Below are 22,287 nucleotides of genomic sequence, written 5' to 3'. Positions count from 1 at the left end.
TGTGCAGTCAATGTGTAAAAAAAAAAAATACAAAATAAAAATGGAGACTCATGATCAACCAGACAAAAACACAGAATGCATTTTTAGAAAACCAGGTACTGAGAAGTGTTTTTCAGTTTTTTTGGTGTAAACATTCTTGAGTTTACTAGAAATAATAAATATTTTGGGTCTTTTGATTGATGAACATATTACCTTTCTATACGGAACATCTGTTGTGACCTTGATAAAATGGGTATTTTTCTCTATTTCTTCAAGTTACATAGCCCTTTCTACCACGATAAACAATAGCTCTTATTCCAGAAAGCACACCAGATATACCTGGCATTGTGTGGCTGAATGATGAAACACTGAAATGTTTGTCCATTGTGCATTTCTGTTTGAGGAATATTTAGATAAAGCCTGAAATAAAATAAAAAAGTGCTGCCTATAATTAAATTGTAAAAATATTTAGCGTCTATGTAGTAAATGGTACGTGTGTATAAATTGTGTATAGGCTCGTCTCCCATATGAATCTTCTCTTTGTACTAGACTGGGTTCAAAAGCCTTCCATTTTTCTGTATATAGTGATATTTATTGTTTGGGTAAAAGTAAAAAAGGTTATGTATTGATTGACATTTTCTCACTCTTTATGCGATGCAGAAAACACCAGAAGAATTATCACCACGTGAATTAATGTATTGATTGTTTATGTGTCAATTAAACCCATAAGGGATGGGTTGCCAATTGGCGATTTGACAAAAAAATAATTCTGACAAAATAAAAATCATTCACACACATTGTTAAACAACCCTAGACGACAATGCACAATTTACTTAATTAGTCCTATTCAATTATCCACAAGATTGGCTATTTATGAGCCGGATGCATGGCTGGCTACTGCCTACACTTGTAAATCAAGATAAACAATATGCATTTGTCATTTTCAGTGGCGACCCATCATGCAGGACTGGTGGGTTAGAGCCCCACCTATTTAGCTAATAAAAAATAAATAAAAATAAATCTATTTTGTTAGGGCCATATAAAACATTGGTCACCCGTTTTATAAATTGTATATATATATATATAAAAAAAAATTTACATGTTATTTTGGCATTAAAGTAAAGTAAACATTTTTTTCAAATCAATAAAATGCATACAAACATGGTCTCTGTTCTCCTTTCTTAAAAGGCAGCTGCAAAATGCATGCGTTTCAGCCTAGCTCAGTGATTTCTGTGGTGGTGAGGCAGCCAGCGAAAAATACGGAGCGTAGGGGTTGGTAATATTCTCTCGTGCCGTGATTGGCTCATTGTTCTGTCACTCATGGGGACACTACGTCACCGCAAAATCTACAGGAAGAGCTCGTAAATCCAAGTGTTGCCATAGAGTTACATTATAAGTGCCCATCCAAGAAGGCTCAAGGTCATTGTCCACAGAAAAAATGACATTAAATCACGTTAGATCTACCGCAGCTTTGATTGGACAACATACTTTCAAAATCTTAGCTAGCAAGTCATCATGAACCAAGTCAACAATCTACTGGCAAATTAAGATAAATTATAGATAAAATGTATTGTGCTCGTCGGCCATAAACATTACACAAGTTGGAAAACACATTCAACAGTGAGTGGTTTGGAAGGAATCAGTGGTTAACTGCAAGCGTTGCAAACCAAATCACTAGCCTGTTATTCAGTGGAGTGGGTGTGTGGTCCAAGTCTGGGTTTACGGGTCATTTTAAGCATAAAAGGATAAACATTAATTGAGCCATAAAAAAGGTTGAATATTGGCCATGCTATCAATCCAGAATGACTTCGGCACAGTTCAAAACTGGTAACTCGGAAATCTCAGACTTCAGTGAGTTCAAGGCAACTGGAAAGTCCGAAGAAGAAAAATAAAGATCAAACTGGGAAAATATATTTTGAACGGTCGGGAACCCAGGCCTCTTTCTAGAGCTCTGACCTGAAGATCACTGATGTCATGATTCAACCTTGTTCACCACCCCCCCCCCCCCCCCCCCGAGTACCCAGTTGTCTGAAAGCACCATAAATCCAGAGAATGCCAGACTTTGATGAGATTTGCCACAAAGGACCGACGCACCACCTTCCTGTTCAAGTGAGCACAGCACAACAACGTGAGTCCAAAAAATGTCTTGTATGCCAGGGAGATATGTATACTGTAGCTAAGAAAGTAGATTAATTGAAATAGTCTTTTCCACTAGTCATCCCTTTATTCCATAGTTTGTACACCTCAATTGTCAGTAGAAACCACATTTGTTTAGGCAAGTCAGCAATATCAGCTTTTTTTTTAAGGCAGTACATGAACTGTTTCACTGCCAGACAAGGCACCACTGAAGAAAAAAGCTCTGCTGTTGGGACAACTTTAAGTAGGCCCTAACAGTTTGTGGGCACAGTTAGTCACCGTTATAGTGTAATAAATGTATTATTTAGTGTTGTGTCTTGTCTAGTGGCTTTGCTGGCATGTATATAAAAAAAAAATAGGGGTGTTAGCCTCACCAACATTTAAATGCTAAAAATGGCCAATGGTCTTTTTTCTCTCTCCGAATGACATGTCCTAAAAATGCCTAATAGCAAGCAAGCATGGGCTTTGATCACGACATAATGACAGACGTCGTCAGCAGTGGAATAATTATATGGACAGACAAGGTAGGCCTACCAAACAACGCCAAGTAGACAGACAAAAACAACCATAGTCGTCTGGAAATAACTAAATTGAACAATGACCAGCTACAGATCGTACACGATGTTAGAAGATAAAACTTGTGCCCGGAGACGAGTGAGTGAAACTGAGCTGCGCGTGTCCGTATTGAGAACTGAGAGCAGTTCGTTGTAATCCAATCGTTGCAGCTGGCTCAATCGATACCCCGCCCGTTTCTTTACAGACAGAAGGACCAGCCAATAGTTGTTTAGAGCACGCAGCGCTTTACACTGTTTGAGTGAGAGCGAGAAATGCTGGCAGCTGAAAATAGTTTCCCGATCAGTTAAATTACAAAAAATAATAATACTCGTGTCAAAATCTTATTCGGAAAATTCTCCATATCAGTTATGATACTCATTTTGTCCGAGTACTCAGCCCAACCCTAATTTCTATACTTCCCGTTCTTACGGTTAGTTTTTGCATATTTTACTTTCGGTTTTGAACACCAGATTCAAACAACTGAAAACACAAAACATGTTGTAGTTATGGAAGATGCGGTTTCGATGGCACAATTATTCTAATCTCTACATAATGACTGCCTGTTTAGTCTCAAACTGAAATTAAGCAAACTATTTAGTTATTAACCATATTGGCTAACATCGCTCTTCCTCCTTACCTTTGGTCACCGTCAGTAGACTTGTGAGTGAGGGAGCTGGCTGAGCAACAGGATGTGTGAGGACAGAATAGGAAAGTGAATTGAGCAGCACGATTATATGCTTAAACCTGGGGCCAGTCAAATGTGGTGTTTGTGGTAGCAGACTGTATGAACGCACGCGCAAACATAGTGAAACCAAATCGTTGATCCCTCCAATCACCTCTCAGTAAACAGTTTAAACCCTGGCAATCAGTTTGTGACATACCTGAAAGAAGGCAATCCCTAGGTTGTCTGTAGGACAGGGGTGTCAAACAGACGAACCTGGGCCATTATTTGAGTGCATTCAGAAAGTATTCAGACCCCTTGACTTTTTCCACATTTTGTTACAATACAGCCTTATTTTAAAATTGATTCAATTGTTTTCCACCCCTCAATCTACACACAATAACAAAGTGAAAACAGGTTTAGACATTTTTGCAAATGTATATAAAATAAACTGGAATATCACATTTACATAAGTATTCAGAACCTTTACTCAGTACTTTGTTGAAGCACCTCTGGCAGCGATCACAGCCGCAGGTCTTGGGTCTGACGCTACAAGCCTGGCACACCTGTATTTGGAGAGTTTCTCCCATTCTTCTCTGCAGATCCTCTCAAGCTCTGTCAGGATGGATGGGGAACGTCGCTGCACAACTATTTTCAGGTGTCTCCAGAGATCGGGTTCTAGTCCCTGCCGCTGAAAAACATCCCCCACAGCATGATACCACCACCATGCTTCACCGTAGGGATGGTGCCAGGTTAACTCCAGACGTGATGCTTGGCATTCAGGCCAAAGAGTTCAAACTTGGTTTCATCAACTTCAAGCGGGTTGTCATGTGCCTTTTTACTGAGAAATAGCTTCCGTCTGGCACCTCTACTATAAAGGCCTGATTGATGGAGTGCTGCAGAGGTGGTTGTCCTTCTGGAAGGTTCTCCCATCTCCACAGAGGAACTCTAGAGCTCTATCAAATCAAACTGTATTAGTCAATTGCACCGAATACAACCTGAGTAGACCTTAGTGAAATGCTTACTTACAAGCCCCTAACCAACAATGCAGTTCAAAAAATACAAATAAGAAATAAGTCTGGGTAGCCATTTGATTAGATGTTCAGGAGGCTTGGGGGTAGAAGCTGTTTAGAAACCTCTTGGACACAGAATTGGCACTCCGGTACCACTTGCCATGCAGTAACGGAGAGAACAGTCTATGACTTGGGTGACTGGAGTCTGACAATTTGTAGGGCCTTCCTCTGACACCGCCTGGTATAGAAGGCCCAAATGGCAGGAAGTTGGCCCCAGTGATGTACTGGGCCCTACACACTACCCTATGTAGTGCCTTGCGGTTGAAGGCCGAGCAGTTGCCATACCAGGCAGTGGTTCAACCAGTGCAGCTTTAAAACCTTTTGAGGATGAGGGTCCATGCCAAGTCTTTTCAGTCTCCTGAGTGGGAATATGTTTTATCATGCCCTCTTCATGACTGCCTTGGTTTGCTTGGACCATGTTAGTGATGAGAGTTTCAAGTTCCTTGGTGTCCACAAACTGCTCCGTTGATGAGAATGGGGGAGTGCTCGGTCCTCCTTTTCCTGTTGTCCACAATCTCCTTTGTCTTGATCAAGTTGAGGGAGAGGTTGTTGTCCCGGCACCACACGGCCAGGTCTCTGACCTCCTCCCTATAGGCGGTCTTGTCATTGATCAGGCCAACCACTGTTGTCATCAGCAAACTTGATGGTGTTGGAGTCGTGCAGTCATGAGTGAACAGGGAGTACAGGAGGGGACTGAGAACGCACCCCTGAGGGTCCCCCGTGTTTAGGATCAGCGTGGCGGATGTGTGGTTACCTACCCTTACCACCTGGGGGTGGCCTGTCAGGAATTCCAGGATCCAGTTGCAGAGGGAGGTGTTTAGTCCCAGGATCCTTAGCTTATTGATGAGCTTTGAGGGCACTATGGTGTTGAACGCTGAGCTGTAGTCATGAACAGCATTCTCACATAGGTGTTCCTTTTGTCCAGGTGGGAAAGGGCAGTGTGGAATGCAATAGAGATTGCATCATTTGTGGATCTGTTAGGGCGGTATGCGGTATTTTAGGCGGTATGCAATTTTAAAGTGTTAAATCATAATGTATTTTATATTTGAGTCTCTAAAAAGACACCACCCTTTGCTTTGATGACAGCTTTGTCGACTCCTTAATTTTTTTATTAACAAATAAACAAAAAAAAGAGGAATAGTCACATGCAAACAAGTATACATAAACTATTTACATTGCCCGGAGTCCTAAAAAAACAAATCATATTCATTAATAATACAAGTTTTAATTGCCTTTTTGTTTTTCAGTTAAAGTAGTGCCATATTGTTTAAATTCATTTAGAAAGTGAAAAAAGTTTGGTTTTGAATTAGACCATTTGCGAATATGAAATTTACCTAGTATTATTAGCAGTTGAATTAAATATTCTGTCAGAATTTCTGAAATAAATCATATCAAAACCATTAAATAGTACAACCGGTCCTATTTTTTTGTAATGAAATTCTTTATGTCAATCCAAAAACAATCTACTATAAATACAGGCAAAAAACAAACGCAAAATGGTCTCCTTCTCCATTCCACAGAAATCAGTTATAGTCAATATTCAGCGTGAATCTTTCCAAAACGTGTAACATTTTAAATGAAACTTCCTTTACTTTGTTAGCAATTTTCCATGCTTTCCCCCATTGTATATCACCATATATATTTGACCAAAATAATCTTGCTGAGGGAATTGTACTTGCTGAGGGAATTGTATCAAACAATATTCCTAATCTGTTTGTTACCACATTTATCTGATGTTAATATTGCCAATGAATATATTTTCATGTAAATCTGTGTTACTCACATCAACAACAGAGGAATTTAAAAAGAGATACAACCCCCCATTGGAATCGTATAAAAAAACAATTGCATATTCTTTTGGAGTTATTGGAATTTTAAACTTATCAAGAAATTCCACATGAGAGTAGATATCCATCCTCATTCAGTAACTGACCAACCAAAATTATTTTATTCTCTAACCAGTTATGAAAAAAATAAAGACTTATTTTTAAATCGTATATCTTTGTTGTTCCATATAAAGTATCTGAGGGGGAAACTTGTGTTTATACGCTAACATCCAAGCTGAAATGACCTGCTTATGCAATTTGGCCAACTTTACCAGGATTTTATCAACATCAAAATTACATTGAAGCAAAAATTCTAAACCACCACCAGTGTCAAATAAATACTTAGGGAAGACATTCCAAATACTGTTCTGGTTCTTAACATACTTCAGAATCCAATTTATTTTAAAAGTATTATTTAGAGTATTGAAATCTAAAACCTCAAGACCTCCTTGTTCTTGGGTATTAGTGAGAATACCCTTTCGTAGATAGTGAGACTTGTTCCTCCAAATAAAATGATAAAGAATCTTATCTAAGTCCTTTACAATTTTAGGGGGTAAGTCAAGTGATAACGAGACAAACTGATCTGGATAACTGTTCAGCTTTGGACAATAAAACCCGACCGTATAACGAAATCGCTCTCAACCAGAGGTTCAATTTCTTCTATGTTTTCTCAATAATGGGGTTAAAGTTCAATTCACTCCTTTGTTTTTCATCTTGCATATAACAATTCTAAGATATGTAACCTTATCTTTAATTTGGATACCATATACTTCCTGTAAAACACAATCCTTGAGTGGAAATAAGACTTATTGATATTAATTTTCTAACCCGAAACTAATGAAAAGTCTTCAATACAGGAAACTGACTTAGAAACCTCATTCCTGTCTCTTAAAAATATGGTGGTATCAGCCAGTTGACATAGTTTAAATTCATTGCCAAGTGCTGAAACACCTTGAAAACACCTTGAAAATTCCCTTAACCAATAAAAATACAAATGGACTAATTGGGCAGCCCTACCTAATGCCACAGCCAATATCATATCTTTGGGATGTCCCGTGAGCTAATTTTAAAGAGCTAGTACAACCACTATATAAAGTTTGGACTGCTTTAAAAAAAAAAGTCAAACTCCAAAATACATATTGCTTTGAACATAAACTCATTGTTCTACAGTGTCAAAAGCTTTATAAAAATCAAAAAACATAAGGTCATAATAGTCAATCATATCTAAGATCAACCTGATGTTATTACTAATGTGTTAATCTAGAAGAAAAATAAACGCACACCTATATAGGCGAAGTGCTGGCTAATGGAGTACAACACTTGAAAATAAAGGAGAGCCGCACAATAAAGGAGAGCTCAGATGCAAAACATTTAATATCCAATGTTTCGACAGGCAAGCTGTCTTCATCAGGGTATAATCACAAACACTGCAGGGTGACTCATTTATATATTGTCAAAGACACACAGGTGTCTAATCATGGCCAAGTGTGGCCTAATATCATTGGCTAATTCTCAAATATTAAAATGGCATACAAAAAACAAATGGAGAGCATACGATCATAGATTCATTTTAGACTACACAAGCTTACAAAACAATGGCAAAAGTCACAAGAATGGCTTAAGATCAAAGTCTACGTTGAGACCAAAGGGAGCAAGGGTCTTTAAAATTAAAGATCCAGGCAGCCTCTAATTATTAAAGGTCACCCCCTCTCCTAGGGAGGGTGACATGTCCGATGCCAATATAACGCAGAGACGAAATCGAGTGGTTTGCTTCCAAAAAGTGGGCCGCAACTGGGTAAGTCGAGTATTTTGCACCTAATGGTGCTACGATGCTCTGAGATACGTACTTTTAATTCGCGCTGTTTTACCCACATCATTTTTACCACAAGGACAAGTTATAAGATAAATAACTGCCTTAGTGGAGCACGTAATAACACCTTTGTTTGGGATCAATTTCCCTGTTTGTGGGTGTTTGAAGGATCTACATTTATAAGTGCCATTGCATTGAGCACAGCCATTGCACTTGTAATTTCCATCCAGTAGGGGCACAAATAAACATTGTTCAGGAATATCTTGGGGTGGTAAATCAGAGTGTACCAATTGGTCTCTGAGATTTCTGCCCCGCGAGAATACGACCAAGGGAAGGTCCGAAAACACATTACCGAGACTATCATCGGATTTTAGAATGTGTCAATGTTTGTGAACGATTCCCTTAATTTGTTCAGAGCACTTTGAATAGAGAGTATTTAGAACGCAAGAATGTGTCTTTTTGCCAGACTGACCTTGAAAAAGGTAATGTCTCACTTGTTTTGGATTTTCTCAATGGCAATATTGATCTGATCATTTTTGTACCCCTCTCCTTGAATTTTCTTTGCGTCTCAGCCATATTTGTCGAAATCTGATTGTTTTTTGCTAATTCTTTTAATTCGACACAATTGGCTGCAGGCCAAACAATTTTTCAAGGGAAGTGGGTGACAACTGTCAGCCCTCAACAAACTGTTACAATCAGTAGGTTTCCTGTAAAGATCAGTGTATAGAACATTATTTTCACACAAGATCAGAAGATCAAGAAAACGGATTTGACGTGTATCAGATTGCATGGTAAATCTCAAATGTTCAGAACAGGAGTTAAGAAAAGCATAAAACGCCTGGAGCTGTTTTGCGTCACCCCTCCATAGAACAAAAATATTATCAATATACCGTTTCCAAATAATACAATTTTTTTTGTTGAGAGGATTGAAAATACTGTTTCTCCATGTAACCCACATACAAATTAGCATAGTTAGGATAGTTAGAAGCCATGGGGGATCCCATAGCAGTACCCTTCGTCTGAATAAAGAAATAATTTAGAAACAAAGTAGTTGTGTGTGAGTACTATTTCAGCCAATGTTATAATGCAGGGACTGGAAGGTATTATTAGTCACGTTGCAGAAGAAAATGTTCCATAGCTTCAATACCGCCCTCCTGTGCAATGTTTGTGTATAACAACTCAACATCAAAAGTAACTAACAAGGTATTCTCAGGGAGAGGATCAAGAGATTCAATGATAGAGATCATACTGCTGGTGTCCTTCACAAAGGAGGGGAGCTGTTCTGCGAGTGGTCTAATAGAAAAGTAAACAAAAGTAGATAGAGGGGCCGTTACTGCATCAATGCCCGCTACAATAGTGCACCCTGGAGGTTTTGTAACATTCTTGTGTAATTTCGTATAGTATAGAACGTGGCAATTTTAGGGTGTTGAATAGCCAAAAGGTTGTTATTTTTTGGTTATCTGACCAGAACTTAAAATACCCTTCTAGGACAGTAAAGATAGTATTCTGAAATTGGAAAGTGGGGTCACTTCTGAGTTTCTTGTAAAAGGTGTTAAGTAGTTGTCCATGACACTCATTTATATAAACTGTCCTTTCCATGAGTACAACTGACCCACCCTTATCAGGAGGGCGGGTAAGGACTGACGTATCGGATTGTAAATCAAGCAAAGCCCGTTTTTCATCCTTCGATAAATTATGAAAAGATTTGGACTCCTGCTTGTTCTTAAGGAGATGAGCAACATCTTTTTCAACAAGTCTGCAATATGTCTCGATAGAGTGATTGCGATTGGCTGGAGGTATAAAATAACTCTTGCTTCTAAAAGGAGTCTGAGTATGTGCAGGTGAGCAAACTACTGGTTCAATAGAAATGTCAGGATTAGGGGAGCTAAAGTATTCCATTAAACAAAAGTAAAAAAACAAAAAAAACATGTCTACCTTAACATCAAAATTGTTGCACTGGGTTGTAGGCACAAAAGATAAAGGGTTAAGCAAGGAGACATGGGCAGGGCTCAATATCTTGCTTGATAAATTAAAGACACTCAGTCCCGTGGGTTCTGGGACCGTGTGAATGGTCCCCTCTGCCTCAGATAGGGTGAGGCATCTCGTCGATGCGCGTGCCTGCCGCAACCTCCGCCCTTCCGTCGGCCCAGTCTCTCGTTGAATAAAAAAAACTGCCACTGGAAGCCGATGAGGCGCTGGTTGTAGAGTGTTGGTCAGACGAGGTGGATAGAAGTAAGCGTCATTCCTCCTGCGTCTGTCATGGAGAGGAGGAGCAGGACCTCGTCAGGGTTTCTCCAGAAGTAGACTTTATCCTCGGCCTTGTCTTTTTTGTCTTGGTTGAATTTCTTGATTTTAAGTTCCTTTATTTCTGTTGACAACTTGTCCTGGAGCGCTTGGTTAGTTTTCATCAGTTCATTGAAGATGCCATCATCATTAACAGCTATTTATAGAGCTGTGTGTTTGTCTTTAATCGTGTTATCCATTTCAATAAAATCCCTTTTCAACTGGTCAACAATCAATGTCATTAAATCAATAGAGCATTTGTTCAGGATAGCACACCAGCACTCCCAGAAATCATCTGTGCGCCGTCCCAATGATGGTTCTTTTTGCCACCTGAGTCCCCGTGGAATAACGCCTTGACGCACATAAATCACTAAGAGTGACTATATGTAGATGCGTTCTCGTCTGGCGCTTAGATAAATGTAACAGTTCTTTCGAGAGGTCAGAATTACCTCCCGGCATGTCAAAAAGGGACTCCGAAACAATGATCTTATCACGCTCCCTTTGGCTTTATTCAAAGTAATCTTGTATGGGTCTATGACCAGTGTCACGAAAATAATTATCATTCTGCATCGTTTTAGAGCTTTTTTGTCGGTAGGGTGCCGTTTACTGGGTAACAGAACAATCTAGAAAAAAGACTAAATGTGTCGACCATGCATAAATCCAGATCGATGAAGAACAATTATATGATGCAAGCCTGGTTTCAACCTCTTAGGAAATACAAGGGCAAGTAATTCCCCCATCATTATTCAACAGGCTAATGGGTTTCAAGCTGTCTATATAAAAGAGTATCCTTATTAGGGTTGGGAATCAAAGTAATTACACCTTGCTTTAAGGAAGCCGGCAACCCTTTTCCTATTGATTCTTGAAACATAGCAAGAATGAAAGGAATCAGTTTATCATTGAATGCTTTATAAATCTCGCTTATTAAACCACAATTTCCAGGGGACCCATTGTCCTTAAGCCTCAATTTCAGATAAATCATTATCCATCTTCTTAGCAATGTTTGCTACATTGTCTAAGAAAAGATTCATATTGGAGGTTGACTGGGCTGATGTTGCCCAGTTCTATCAGAATCTTTATACATGCTGAGAGATTTATTTTGGATTTTCATTGGGAGTATTATTTATCATTAATTTACATATGGAAGTCTTTTCGCCTGCCCTTTTTTCTAAATTAAAATAAATATTTTGTATTTTTCTCTCCCTCTTGATCTTACAAACGCTCCCCGGGCCTTTTCCTCATAGATACAGTCTAACTGCATTTGCAATGAAGATAGTTCCGTTTTTTTTTGTATAATCCATTATTCCCTTTATGTCATATTCTTTCTCTTGACACAAGCAATTTCTTTCCCCATTGAAATACCCCAAAACCTTATCAAATTTCATTAGCTCCCAGTAACTTCCAAACGTATTTATAGTACAGGCACTATTCCAGTATTTATCAATAATCCCTGCTACTATCTTCTTAAATACTTCATTCTCTAGAGTCTTGTCCATGTTCCAGTAACAAACTTTTTTTGTTGACAAACCATGCATATTTATCTTTATTGAGATCCCTTTGTGGTCTGTTAAAAATCAATGGTTCAATCGAGACTATCAACCTTGTCAGCCATATCTTCAGAAATCAATACGGGATTGTATAGATAAATCTTTGATACTCAATATAAAACACAAGATTATCTGGGTTCTTAAGTCTCCAAATATCTAGAACACCTCTGACCTTAGACATATTCCTTATCTCACAAACAGAATTGCTATCCTTAGGAGGCTATCTATCAAGATTATCATGTGATACTGTATTAAAATCTCCACACCATATTACTTTGGCCAATGGAAATGTAGACAATCTTACTTATTTTCCTCTTAATGTCTCTAAATAAAGTACAGTTACTTGACTTGTTATGGGAAGCATAAATATGTACAACAATGAATTGAACATGGTTGACATCTACCAATGGTATAATCCATCTCCCTGTATTATCTGCTTCATGACTCAATACATGACCCTTAAAGTTGCCTTTTAAAATAGCGACACATGCTGACCGATTCGTACCAAATATCATTCCCCCATTGACACCTCCAAAACGCAGTATCTGTGGAACAGGCATGAGTTTCTTGAATGAAATAAAAGTCGGCACTCTTACAATACAAAAATAAAAGATTTCCTTTTCAAAATATTACGAATTCCCCTGGCATTAATATAAAAAACAGAAATGGACATTTAATATCACAATGACTATATGAAGAATATTAAACTTGTATACTTTCACATTAAATCGGGTTCTGACAAAAAGAAAAGTCCTTTGCACCACGCAAGTGGTTGACCTAAATTATATATCACACAAATTGCAAATAGCATTGTACCATAGATTGGTAAAACAAATAGCCACCAAGCTAACATTAAGTGTCAGTGTGAATTTCCCTGCCCCCCCCCCAAAAAAAACAAAATTTATTTTTATATATATATATATATATATATATATATATAAGGTTTGGCTCACAAATAATGCTCTTTCCCCAAGAAATATAATGTTTTATCAGATGCAAATAAAACTAATTCCTGCACAACTCACTTGATAAATCCATCAGTCAACAAGCTAGGCGTCAGCATGAATTTCCCTTCCATTACCAAAAGCCTTGGCTCCCGCAAAGTATGCACTTTCCCTTCCTTGCTCTCTCAATCGTCGGCCAGACGACTCCGAGCTTCTTTATCAAATGCTGTCAGATCCTCCTTGATCCTCAGGTTGTTCTTTTTTTAAATAGTCATTTTTCTTTGCACTTTTCCATGTCATATCCCTCGCTGTCCTGGAGATAAATCTCATGATCACTGGTCGTGGTGGCTGGTTGTTTTCCCCAGCTCTCAGCCTACCCAGGCGGTGCACTACATCCAGAGAACGTGCAAAAACATTTCGCTCCTCCTCCGGGACCATTGCCCTGTCTTTCACGCTTGCTTTGATGTTCTCGTCAGATTTTTCTGCTATTCTATAAATTAGAATATTCCATCTCCAACTATACCGGTCATTCTCGTTTACCTTTGACTCCATTTCAGTGAGTTTCTTCTCCTGCTTTGCAACCTGAGTTTTCAATGTTGTGTTCTGCTGCTTCAGAGTTTTTACTTCCTGAGCATTGAAATCAATTGATTTCTTCAGGTTAACGATACTGACAGTGTTCTTTTTCGCCACATCCATGATGTCATCTGCACTCTCTTTGATTTTAGCCGTGAGGGTGCGGAAGATGTTGTCCTGTAGCTGGCTCATTGATGGTTCACTTCCCAGCTTCTTTGGCAGTTGCTCCTTGGTTGGGGTATTTGGGTATGAATCCCATTCACCCCCCCCCCCTTTTTTTTTACACTTAACTACACACGCTGAAACTTTGATAGCTAGCTTGTTAGTTGAAAATTGTCAAAACTACATTTCCATGGTTTGATTACAAAATTATTCAAAATAGCTACATTGTATGGTTAGATATCATTTTTGTGAAAAAACAAATTGCAACTGCAATCTAAAACTATCAACTTTGTGAGAAAACCCTAAAATTGTTCCTCATCTAGAAATGTTACACCCTCTCATGCCGCCATCTTGAGCACCCCCCTTTGCAGGTTCTTGGCATTCTCTCAATTAGCTTCATGAGGTAATCACCTAGAATGCATTTCAATTAACAGGCATGCCTTGTGAAAAGTCCATTTGTGGAAGGGGGGGTGGTATACAGAAGATAGCCCTATTGGGTAAAAGGCCAAGTCCATATTATGGCAAGAACAGCTCAAATAAGCAGAGAGAAACAACAGTCCATCATTACTTTAGACATGGAGGTCAGTCAATCCAGAAAATGTCAAGAACTTTTAAGGTTTCTTCAAGTGCAGTCGCAAATACCATCAAGCGCTAAGATGAAACGGTCTTATGTGGACCGCCACAGGAAAGGAAGACCCAGAGTTACCTGTGCTGCAGGGGATAAGTTCCTTAGACTTAACAGCCTCAGAAATTGCTGACACCTCAACATCGAATGTTCAGAGGAGACTGCGTGAATCAGTCCTTCATAGTTGAATTACTGCAAAGAAACCACTACCAAAGGACACCAATAAGAAGCAGACTTGCTTGGGTCATGAAACATGAGAAATGGACATTAGACCTGTGGAAATCAATCCTTTGGTCTGATGAGTCCAAATTTGAGATTTATGGTTCAAACAGGCGTGGCTTTGTGAGACGCAGAGTAGATCATCTCTGCATGTGTGGTTCCCACCATGAAGCATGGAGGTGGTGTGATGTGCTTAGCTGGTGACGCCGTTAGTGATTTATTCAGAATTCAAGGCACACTTAACAAGCATGGCTACCACAGAATTCTGCAACGATACGCCATTCCATCTGGTTTGCGCATAGTCAGACTATACTTTGTTTCTCAACAGGAGAATGATTCCACACACCTCCAGGCTGTATAAGGGCTATTTGACCAATAAGGAGAGTGGGGTAGTGCTGCATCAGATGACCTTGCCTCCACAATCACCCAACCTCAACCCAATTGAGATGGTTTGGGATGAGCTGGACCGCAGAGTTTAGCTGGTTGAGAGAATGCCAAGAGTGTGCAGAGCTGTCATCAAGGTAAAGGGTGGCTACTTTGAAGAATATAAAATCATGCCCAAATTAAACAGCTTTCCTATCTTCTACAGAAGATAGGACATGCATATAATTAGTAGATTTGGATAGAAAACTCTAAAGTTTCCAAAACTGTTAAAAAAATTGTCTGAGTATAACAGAACAAATTTGGCAGGCAAAAACTTGAGAAATCCATTCAGGAAGCAGGATTTTTTTTGTTTGAATGTTTTCTATTCAATGCCATTACAGTATCCATTTACTTAGGACTCAAATTGCAGTTCCTATGCCTTCCACTAGATGTAAACCGTCTTTAGAAATGGTTTCAGGCTTGTATTCTGAAAAATGAGGGAGTAAGAGCAGTCTGAATGAGTATACCCTGCCAGGTCACAGAGCTTTTTAATGCGCGGGACCAGAGAGAGTGCCTTTCTGGTTTACCTTTTATATTGACGATGTTATTGTCCGGTTGAAATATTATATATTATTTAGGCTAAAAACAACCTGAGGATTGAATATAAACATCGTTTTTTTTGTCTGCCTGTTGTGACTGTTTGAGCCTGTGGATTACTGAAGAAAATGTGAACAAAAATTGAGGTTTTCAGATATAAAGAGAGACATTATCGAACAAAAGGAACATTTATTGAATAAATTAATGTCTTCTGAGTGCCACAATATGAAGATCAAAAGGTAAGGGATGAATTTTATCATTATTTCTAACTTGTGTAACCCTTCTACTTGGCTGGTTACTGTTTGTAATGATTTGTCTGCTGGCTATGTTCTCAAATAATTGTAAGGTATGCTTTCTCCTTAAAGCATTTTTTTTTTTTTTATCTGACACTGTGGATGGATTCACAAGAAGTTAATCTTTAAACCAATGTAAAATAGTTGTATCTTTTCTGAATTTTTATAATGATTATATCTGTATTTGAATTTGGAGCTCTGCAATCTCACTGGATGTTGGCCAGGTGGGACGCTAGTGTCCCACATACCCCAGAGAGGTTAACACTTTTTTGGTTACTACATGATTCCTTGTATTATTTCATAGTTTTTATGTCTACTATTCTACAATGTAGGAAATAGTAAATAAAGAAAACCCTTGAATGAGTAGGTGTTCTAAAACCTTTTCCTGGTAGTGTGTGCGTGCGTGTGTATACAGTGCCTTGCAAAAGTATTCACCCCCTTGGCATTTTTCCTATTTTGTTGCATTACAACCTGTAATTGAAATGGATTTTTATTTGGATTTCATGTAATGGACATTTTTTTTTTTTATTGTCCAAATTGGCCAAGTGAAAAAAAAGAAACAAAAGTGATACGTGCATATCTATTCACCCACTTTGCTATGAAGCCCCTAAATAAGATCTGGTGCAACCAATTACCTTCAGAAGTCACATAATTAGTTAAATAAAGTCCACCTGTGTGCAATCGAAGTGTCACATGATCTCAGTATATATACACACACACACCTGTTCTGAAAGGCCGCCTAGTCTGCAACACCACTAACTAAGCGGCACTATGAAGACCAAGGAGCTCTCCAAACAGGTCAGGGACAAAGTTGTGGATAAGTACAGATCAGGGTTGGGTTATAAAAAAAATATCCAAAACATTGAACATCCCACGGAGCACCATTAAATCCATTATTAAAAATAATGGAAATAATATGGCACCACAACAAACCTGCCAAGAGAGGGCCACCCACCAAAACTCACGGACCAGGCAAGGAGGGCATTAATCAGAGGCAACAAAGAGACCAAATATATCCCTGAAGGAGCTGCAAAGCTCCACAGCGGAGATTGGAGAATCTGTCCATAGGACCACTTTAAGACGTACACTCCAGAGCGGCCATAAAAAAGCCATTGCTTAAAGACCAAAATAAGCAAACACTGTGTATACCAAGCAGGAATGTGGCAGACTCCCCAAACATATGGAAGAAGGTATTCTGGACAGATGAGACTAAAATTGAGCTTTTTGTCCATCAAGGAAAATGCTATGTCTGGCGCAAACCCAACATCTCTCATCATTTCCATCGGCAGGGACTGGGAAACTGATCAGAATGGAAGGAATGATGGATGGCGCTAAATACAGGGAAGTTCTTGAGGGAAACCTGTTTGTCTTTCAGAGATTTGAGACTGGGATGGAGGTTCACCTACCAGCAGGACAACGACCCTAAGCATACTGCTAAAGCAACACTTGAGTGGTTTAAGAATAGCCTAGTCAAAGCCCAGACCTCAATCCAATTGAGAATCTGTGGTATGACTTAGATTGCTGTACACCAGCGGAACCCATCCAACTTGAAGGAGCAGTTTTGCCTTGAAGATCAGGCAAAATGTATAGATGCCAAAATGTATGCCAAGCTTAGAGACATACCCAAAGAGACTTGCAGCTGTAATTACTGCAAAAGGTGGCTCTACAAAGTATTGTAGTTCTGTTTGTTATTTCTTGATTGTTTCACAATAAAACACATTTTGCATCTTCAAAGTGGTAGACATGTTGTGTAAATCAAATGATTTTATTTCCAGGTTGTAAGGCAACAAAATAGGAAAAATGCCAAGGGGGTGAATACTTTTGCAAGCCACTGATTGCATCCCATCCCATATATATGGGATGCAATATATAACCGTACCGTTACCGTGTCCCACAAACCGTGATGCATACCGAACTGTGGGCCCACTATAGAACAAAAGCAGAAAAATACTTAGCGCACAAACCATTCTGTCGTGGATGATGTTGGCTTTTGCCGACTGGTCGAGCACCTCGAGCCCCGCTACACACTGCCAAGTAGGCGCTATTTTTCAGATGTTGCCCTACTGGAGTTACACATTGTTGAAACGCACATCTATGAGCTACTTGCTATGGGCGTCACTGCTATTAGCTTCATGACTGACATTTGGACCAGCGATGTCAGCCCCATGAGTCTGACAGCAGTGGGTCGACGAGGACTTCGTACTGAGGAAAGCCGTAGCGCGTGCTCAAGAATGTGCTAGTTTTCATACCGCTGCTGCCATTTCAAATGGCATTTCAGAACATGTTTGAAACATGAACACACTCCTAGTGCCATTTGAACAACTGACTCAAGAAATAAGCAAATCAACTGCATCTGCAGCAGACACGATACCCTCTGTCATGGCATTGAAACGCCTTCAACAAAACTGCCGACACAGACCGTGGGATTAAAACTTGCAAAAGTACTCGAGGCTGTGAACAAGAGATTCAGTGGCATTCTCTTTGAGCCTCTACTGTGTTGCCACTATGCTCGATTCTAGGTACAAGGACCACTACTTCGATGCAGACAAGAAACAGGTTTTACGTGAAATGTTATACACAGCTGGACAAGATGGAAACGGTCACAGTGACAGTGCGCACCGAGGAAGAGAGGCCATGGACAGAGAGCTGAAACTTAATTGCTTGAAATGTATGATGAAATCCTGGTTGAGACTGAACAATGAAACAGCACAGCAGGTAAGCGAAATACAACTAATATATTATATTTGGACTGGTAATGGGGACATACGTAAATGCCAACAATAACTTTTTGGTCAGTGTGTGTGTTTCAACTATTTAACTGTACTAGAATGCTTAAAAAAGGTCACAAATGTTAAATAATCAGTTATCGGTATAGGTTTTTTTGGGGGGGGGGCAAGGAAAATATCGGATATCGGCCAAAAATGTAATATCTGTGCATCCCTAACACATTCCAAAAGAATTGGGTCTACAACATCACCATACATAGGATGAGCCTATAAGATTTCCGTAACACCTCGAGGCACCACTTTTCAAATGTGACAGAAAACAAGGGGTGCATGCGAGTTGACTACAGGCATGGGATAAAGTTAATTACATTTGAAACAGTCTGCATGCCATTACAGATTTTACATTAGGTTTACTAAGACAGTTGGCCCTTATATGCGTTCCACTGTTCCACAGCATGTGATTGGTCCTTGCCAGACAGTGACCAACCTTTCATCATGTAAAATCAGTTGGCTCTTAATTTCATTAGGCTACTGATTAGTAGTTAATGCAGTCAGCAATATGAACAAAGTGTTCAGTCACGTAAGAGATTCCACATGTGTAGGCTATACTTTATATTTAAAAAATATTTTACATTTAGCTAGGCATGTCAGTTAAGGACACATTATTTACAATTACGGCCTAACCGGGGAATAGTGGGTTAACTGAACGACAGCTTGGGGATTCGATCCAGCAACCTTTTGGTTACTGGCCCAACGCTCTAACCACTAGCCTACCTGCCGCCCCAAAAAAGGGAGGTGTCGTAGAATTACAACATTATGTTAATCACATTACTTATATATTAGAATGTATTCCTATATTAGTACATTCACATGATCTGTTTTTCTGAGGGCAAACAGAATTGGGTTCTTAAAACTATCATGTTCAAAAATGATGCAGAAAAATTAATCCATGCTTTTGTCACTTCTAGGTTAGACTACTGCAATGCTCTATTTTCCGGCTACCCGGATAAAGCACTAAATAAACTTCAGTTAGTGCTAAATACGGCTGCTAGAATCCTGACTAGAACCAAAAAGTTTGATCATATTACTCCAGTGCTGGCCTCTCTACACTGGCTTCCTGTCAAAGCAAGGGCTGATTTCAAGGTTTTACTGCTAACCTACAAAGCATTACATGGGCTTGCTCCTGCCTATCTCTCTGATTTGGTCCTGCCGTACATACCTACACGTACGCTACGGTCACAAGACGCAGGCCTCCTAATTGTCCCTAGAATTTCTAAGCAAACAGCTGGAGGCAGGGCTTTCTCCTATAGAGCTCCATTTTTATGGAACGGTCTGCCTACCCATGTCAGAGACGCAAACTCGGTCTCAACCTTTAATTCTTTACTGAAGACTCATCTCTTCAGTGGGTCATATGATTGAGTGTAGTCTGGCCCAGGAGTGGGAAGGTGAACGGAAAGGCTCTGGAGCAACGAACCACCCTTGCTGTCTCTGCCTGGCCGGTTCCCCTCTTTCCACTGGGATTCTCTGCCTCTAACCCTATTACAGGGGCTGAGTCACTGGCTTGCTGGGGCTCTCTCATGCCGTCCCTGGGGGGGGTGCGTCACCTGAGTGGGTTGATTCACTGTTGTGGTCATCCTGTCTGGGTTGGCGCCCCCCCCCTTGGGTTGTGCCGTGGCGGAGATCTTTGTGGGCTATACTCAGCCTTGTCTCAGGATGGTAAATTGGTGGTTGAAGATATCCCTCTAGTGGTGTGGGGGCTGTGCTTTGGCAAAGTGGGTGGGGTTATATCCTTCCTGTTTGGCCCTCTCCGGGGGTGTCCTCGGATGGGGCCACAGTGTCTCCTGACCCCTCCTGTCTCAGCCTCCAGTATTTATGCTGCAGTAGTTTGTGTCGGGGGGCTGGGGTCAGTTTGTTATATCTGGAGTACTTCTCCTGTCCTATTCGGTGTCCTGTGTGAATCTAAGTGTGCGTTCTCTAATTCTCTCCTTCTCTCTTTCTTTCTCTCTCTCGGAGGACCTGAGCCCTAGGACCATGCCCCAGGACTACCTGACATGATGACTCCTTGCTGTCCCCAGTCCACCTGGCCATGCTGCTGCTCCAGTTTCAACTTCCACCTGACTGTGCTGCTGCTCCAGTTTCAACTGTTCTGCCTTATTATTATTCGACCATGCTGGTCATTTATGAACATTTGAACATCTTGGCCATGTTCTGTTATAATCTCCACCCGGCACAGCCAGAAGAGGACTGGCCACCCCACATAGCCTGGTTCCTCTCTAGGTTTCTTCCTAGGTATTGGCCTTTCTAGGGAGTTTTTCCTAGCCACCGTGCTTCTACACCTGCATTGCTTGCTGTTTGGGGTTTTAGGCTGGATTTCTATACAGCACTTTGAGATATCAGCTGATGTACGAAGGGCTATATAAATAATTTTGATTTGATTTGATTTGATGTGTCTGTTAACGCTGACAGTAGATTTACGATGGCTTGGTGATAACCTAAAGACTGCATTCCATTCTATGATTAGTGTGTGTGCCTGTCTGTTGGTGCCAGGGAGACCCAATCTCCAGTTTATTTATCCCATATGGAAGATGAACACTGGACTTAATCATTTGAGGGAATGACCTCGTGTCCTTGGTTACATTACTATTTCTGTATAACAAAGCAGTAAATTAACTAGAGACAGATATTTGGCGGCATGTAAATCTTGATGTTTGTTGCATGAGATCAAAATATACCTTTTTGTATGATTTCTATATCGGTTCTTCGTGACAAGGACTCAGGAACAGTATAAAGTTGTAACCTAACCCTGTTTATTTGGGCTTGAAGTCTACACCATTGGGTGACCGTTAACACTCCATTAATGCAGTAATAAATAAAGTTAAATTGTTTTGAAGAAATCGAAAAGTCTCTCTCATTTGATTAGAATAATTCCACCACAGAGGATATGCTTAACTTTAAAATCAGGGGTGAAATGATATGTCATTTCTTCCCAGTACAGGGTAATTCCTGTGTGTGCACGTGCTTTTATTTAAACATTTTATGGGCCTAATAGAATTACATATAGAATCTCTAATTCAATAGGATCGCTATGGGCCTAATAGTCTAGATTTGTTGTTGAACTTTTAAAATGTATTAGCCTACCTTTTAATGTGTCAAACACAACCAGTCATGATGTTTTCATCTGAGAGTCAAACAGTTACTTCCAAAAGGCTCATGTAGACTACCTGCACACATTACTCAGGGACGATTTCGGGGGGGGGGGGGGGGGGGGGGGGGGGGGGAATAGTTTAAGCCTCATCTAGATTTGTTTCTGCTTATAATGTATTGCATTTGGTAGGCAATTTTTTTATCAACTTGTCTATAATTAGATATATTCAGCTTATCTGCTGTCATTACTTGATGCTCGTCTAGAACAGGGTTTTACAAACTCGGTCCTGGGGCCCCCGGGAGTCACGTTAATGCAGAATTCTGTGTTTTTCATGCAGAAAAAAAAAGAACGCATAAGATATCTTGCTGCATTTTGTAAACGCAGATTTAAAAAAAGAAAATGTTTAAAGCTTCTTATTGTCATTTCTGCTCAGCGTCAGACTAATGTTGTGCTTCAGTTATACTTCTCCACTTGGATGAGAAGTCACAAACTGGCATTCTATCATCAGACAGCATTGACTGATATGTAGCTACTTTTCTCAATGTTTCTCGGGTAATATTAACTTAGAAACTGTAGTTGGTTACATTCTTTCTATGATAAACATTAGAAATATGATGGCAATGCAAAAAATGCATTGCTTTTTCATTGTAAGCTCATTTACTTGTGTGGCTGTTAGCCAAATAGCATTGCACTTCTGTTTTCATGAAAATGTAGCTATTTTCTGCCGAACGTGTTGTATTTTCTGCTAAGGAAAAAATGCATGCAATGTG

At 39.8% G+C, this 22,287-nt stretch overlaps 1 protein-coding gene across 4 annotated transcripts in view; it reads right to left on the bottom strand.

The window, feature by feature from the left end:
• The window catches only part of LOC109871729 (guanylate kinase), a 31,649-nt gene that overhangs the window by 6,553 nt on the left and 2,809 nt on the right, over window positions 1-22,287 (bottom strand). Inside the window, exon 1 of one of the 4 annotated variants that reach the window (XM_020462708.2) lies at window positions 3,308-3,451. The exons of the other annotated variants lie outside the window; for them this stretch is intronic. The gene's annotated coding sequence lies outside the window, so the exon portion shown is untranslated. Of the gene's footprint in view, window positions 1-3,307; window positions 3,452-22,287 lie in introns of those variants that run through there. 4 annotated transcript variants of the gene reach the window in all.

This window comes from Oncorhynchus kisutch, linkage group LG27, assembly GCF_002021735.2.
Source record: "Oncorhynchus kisutch isolate 150728-3 linkage group LG27, Okis_V2, whole genome shotgun sequence".
NCBI lineage: Eukaryota > Metazoa > Chordata > Actinopteri > Salmoniformes > Salmonidae > Oncorhynchus > Oncorhynchus kisutch.
Note: the sequence above shows the minus strand (reverse complement) of the source record. Positions and strands in the feature narration are given on the sequence as shown.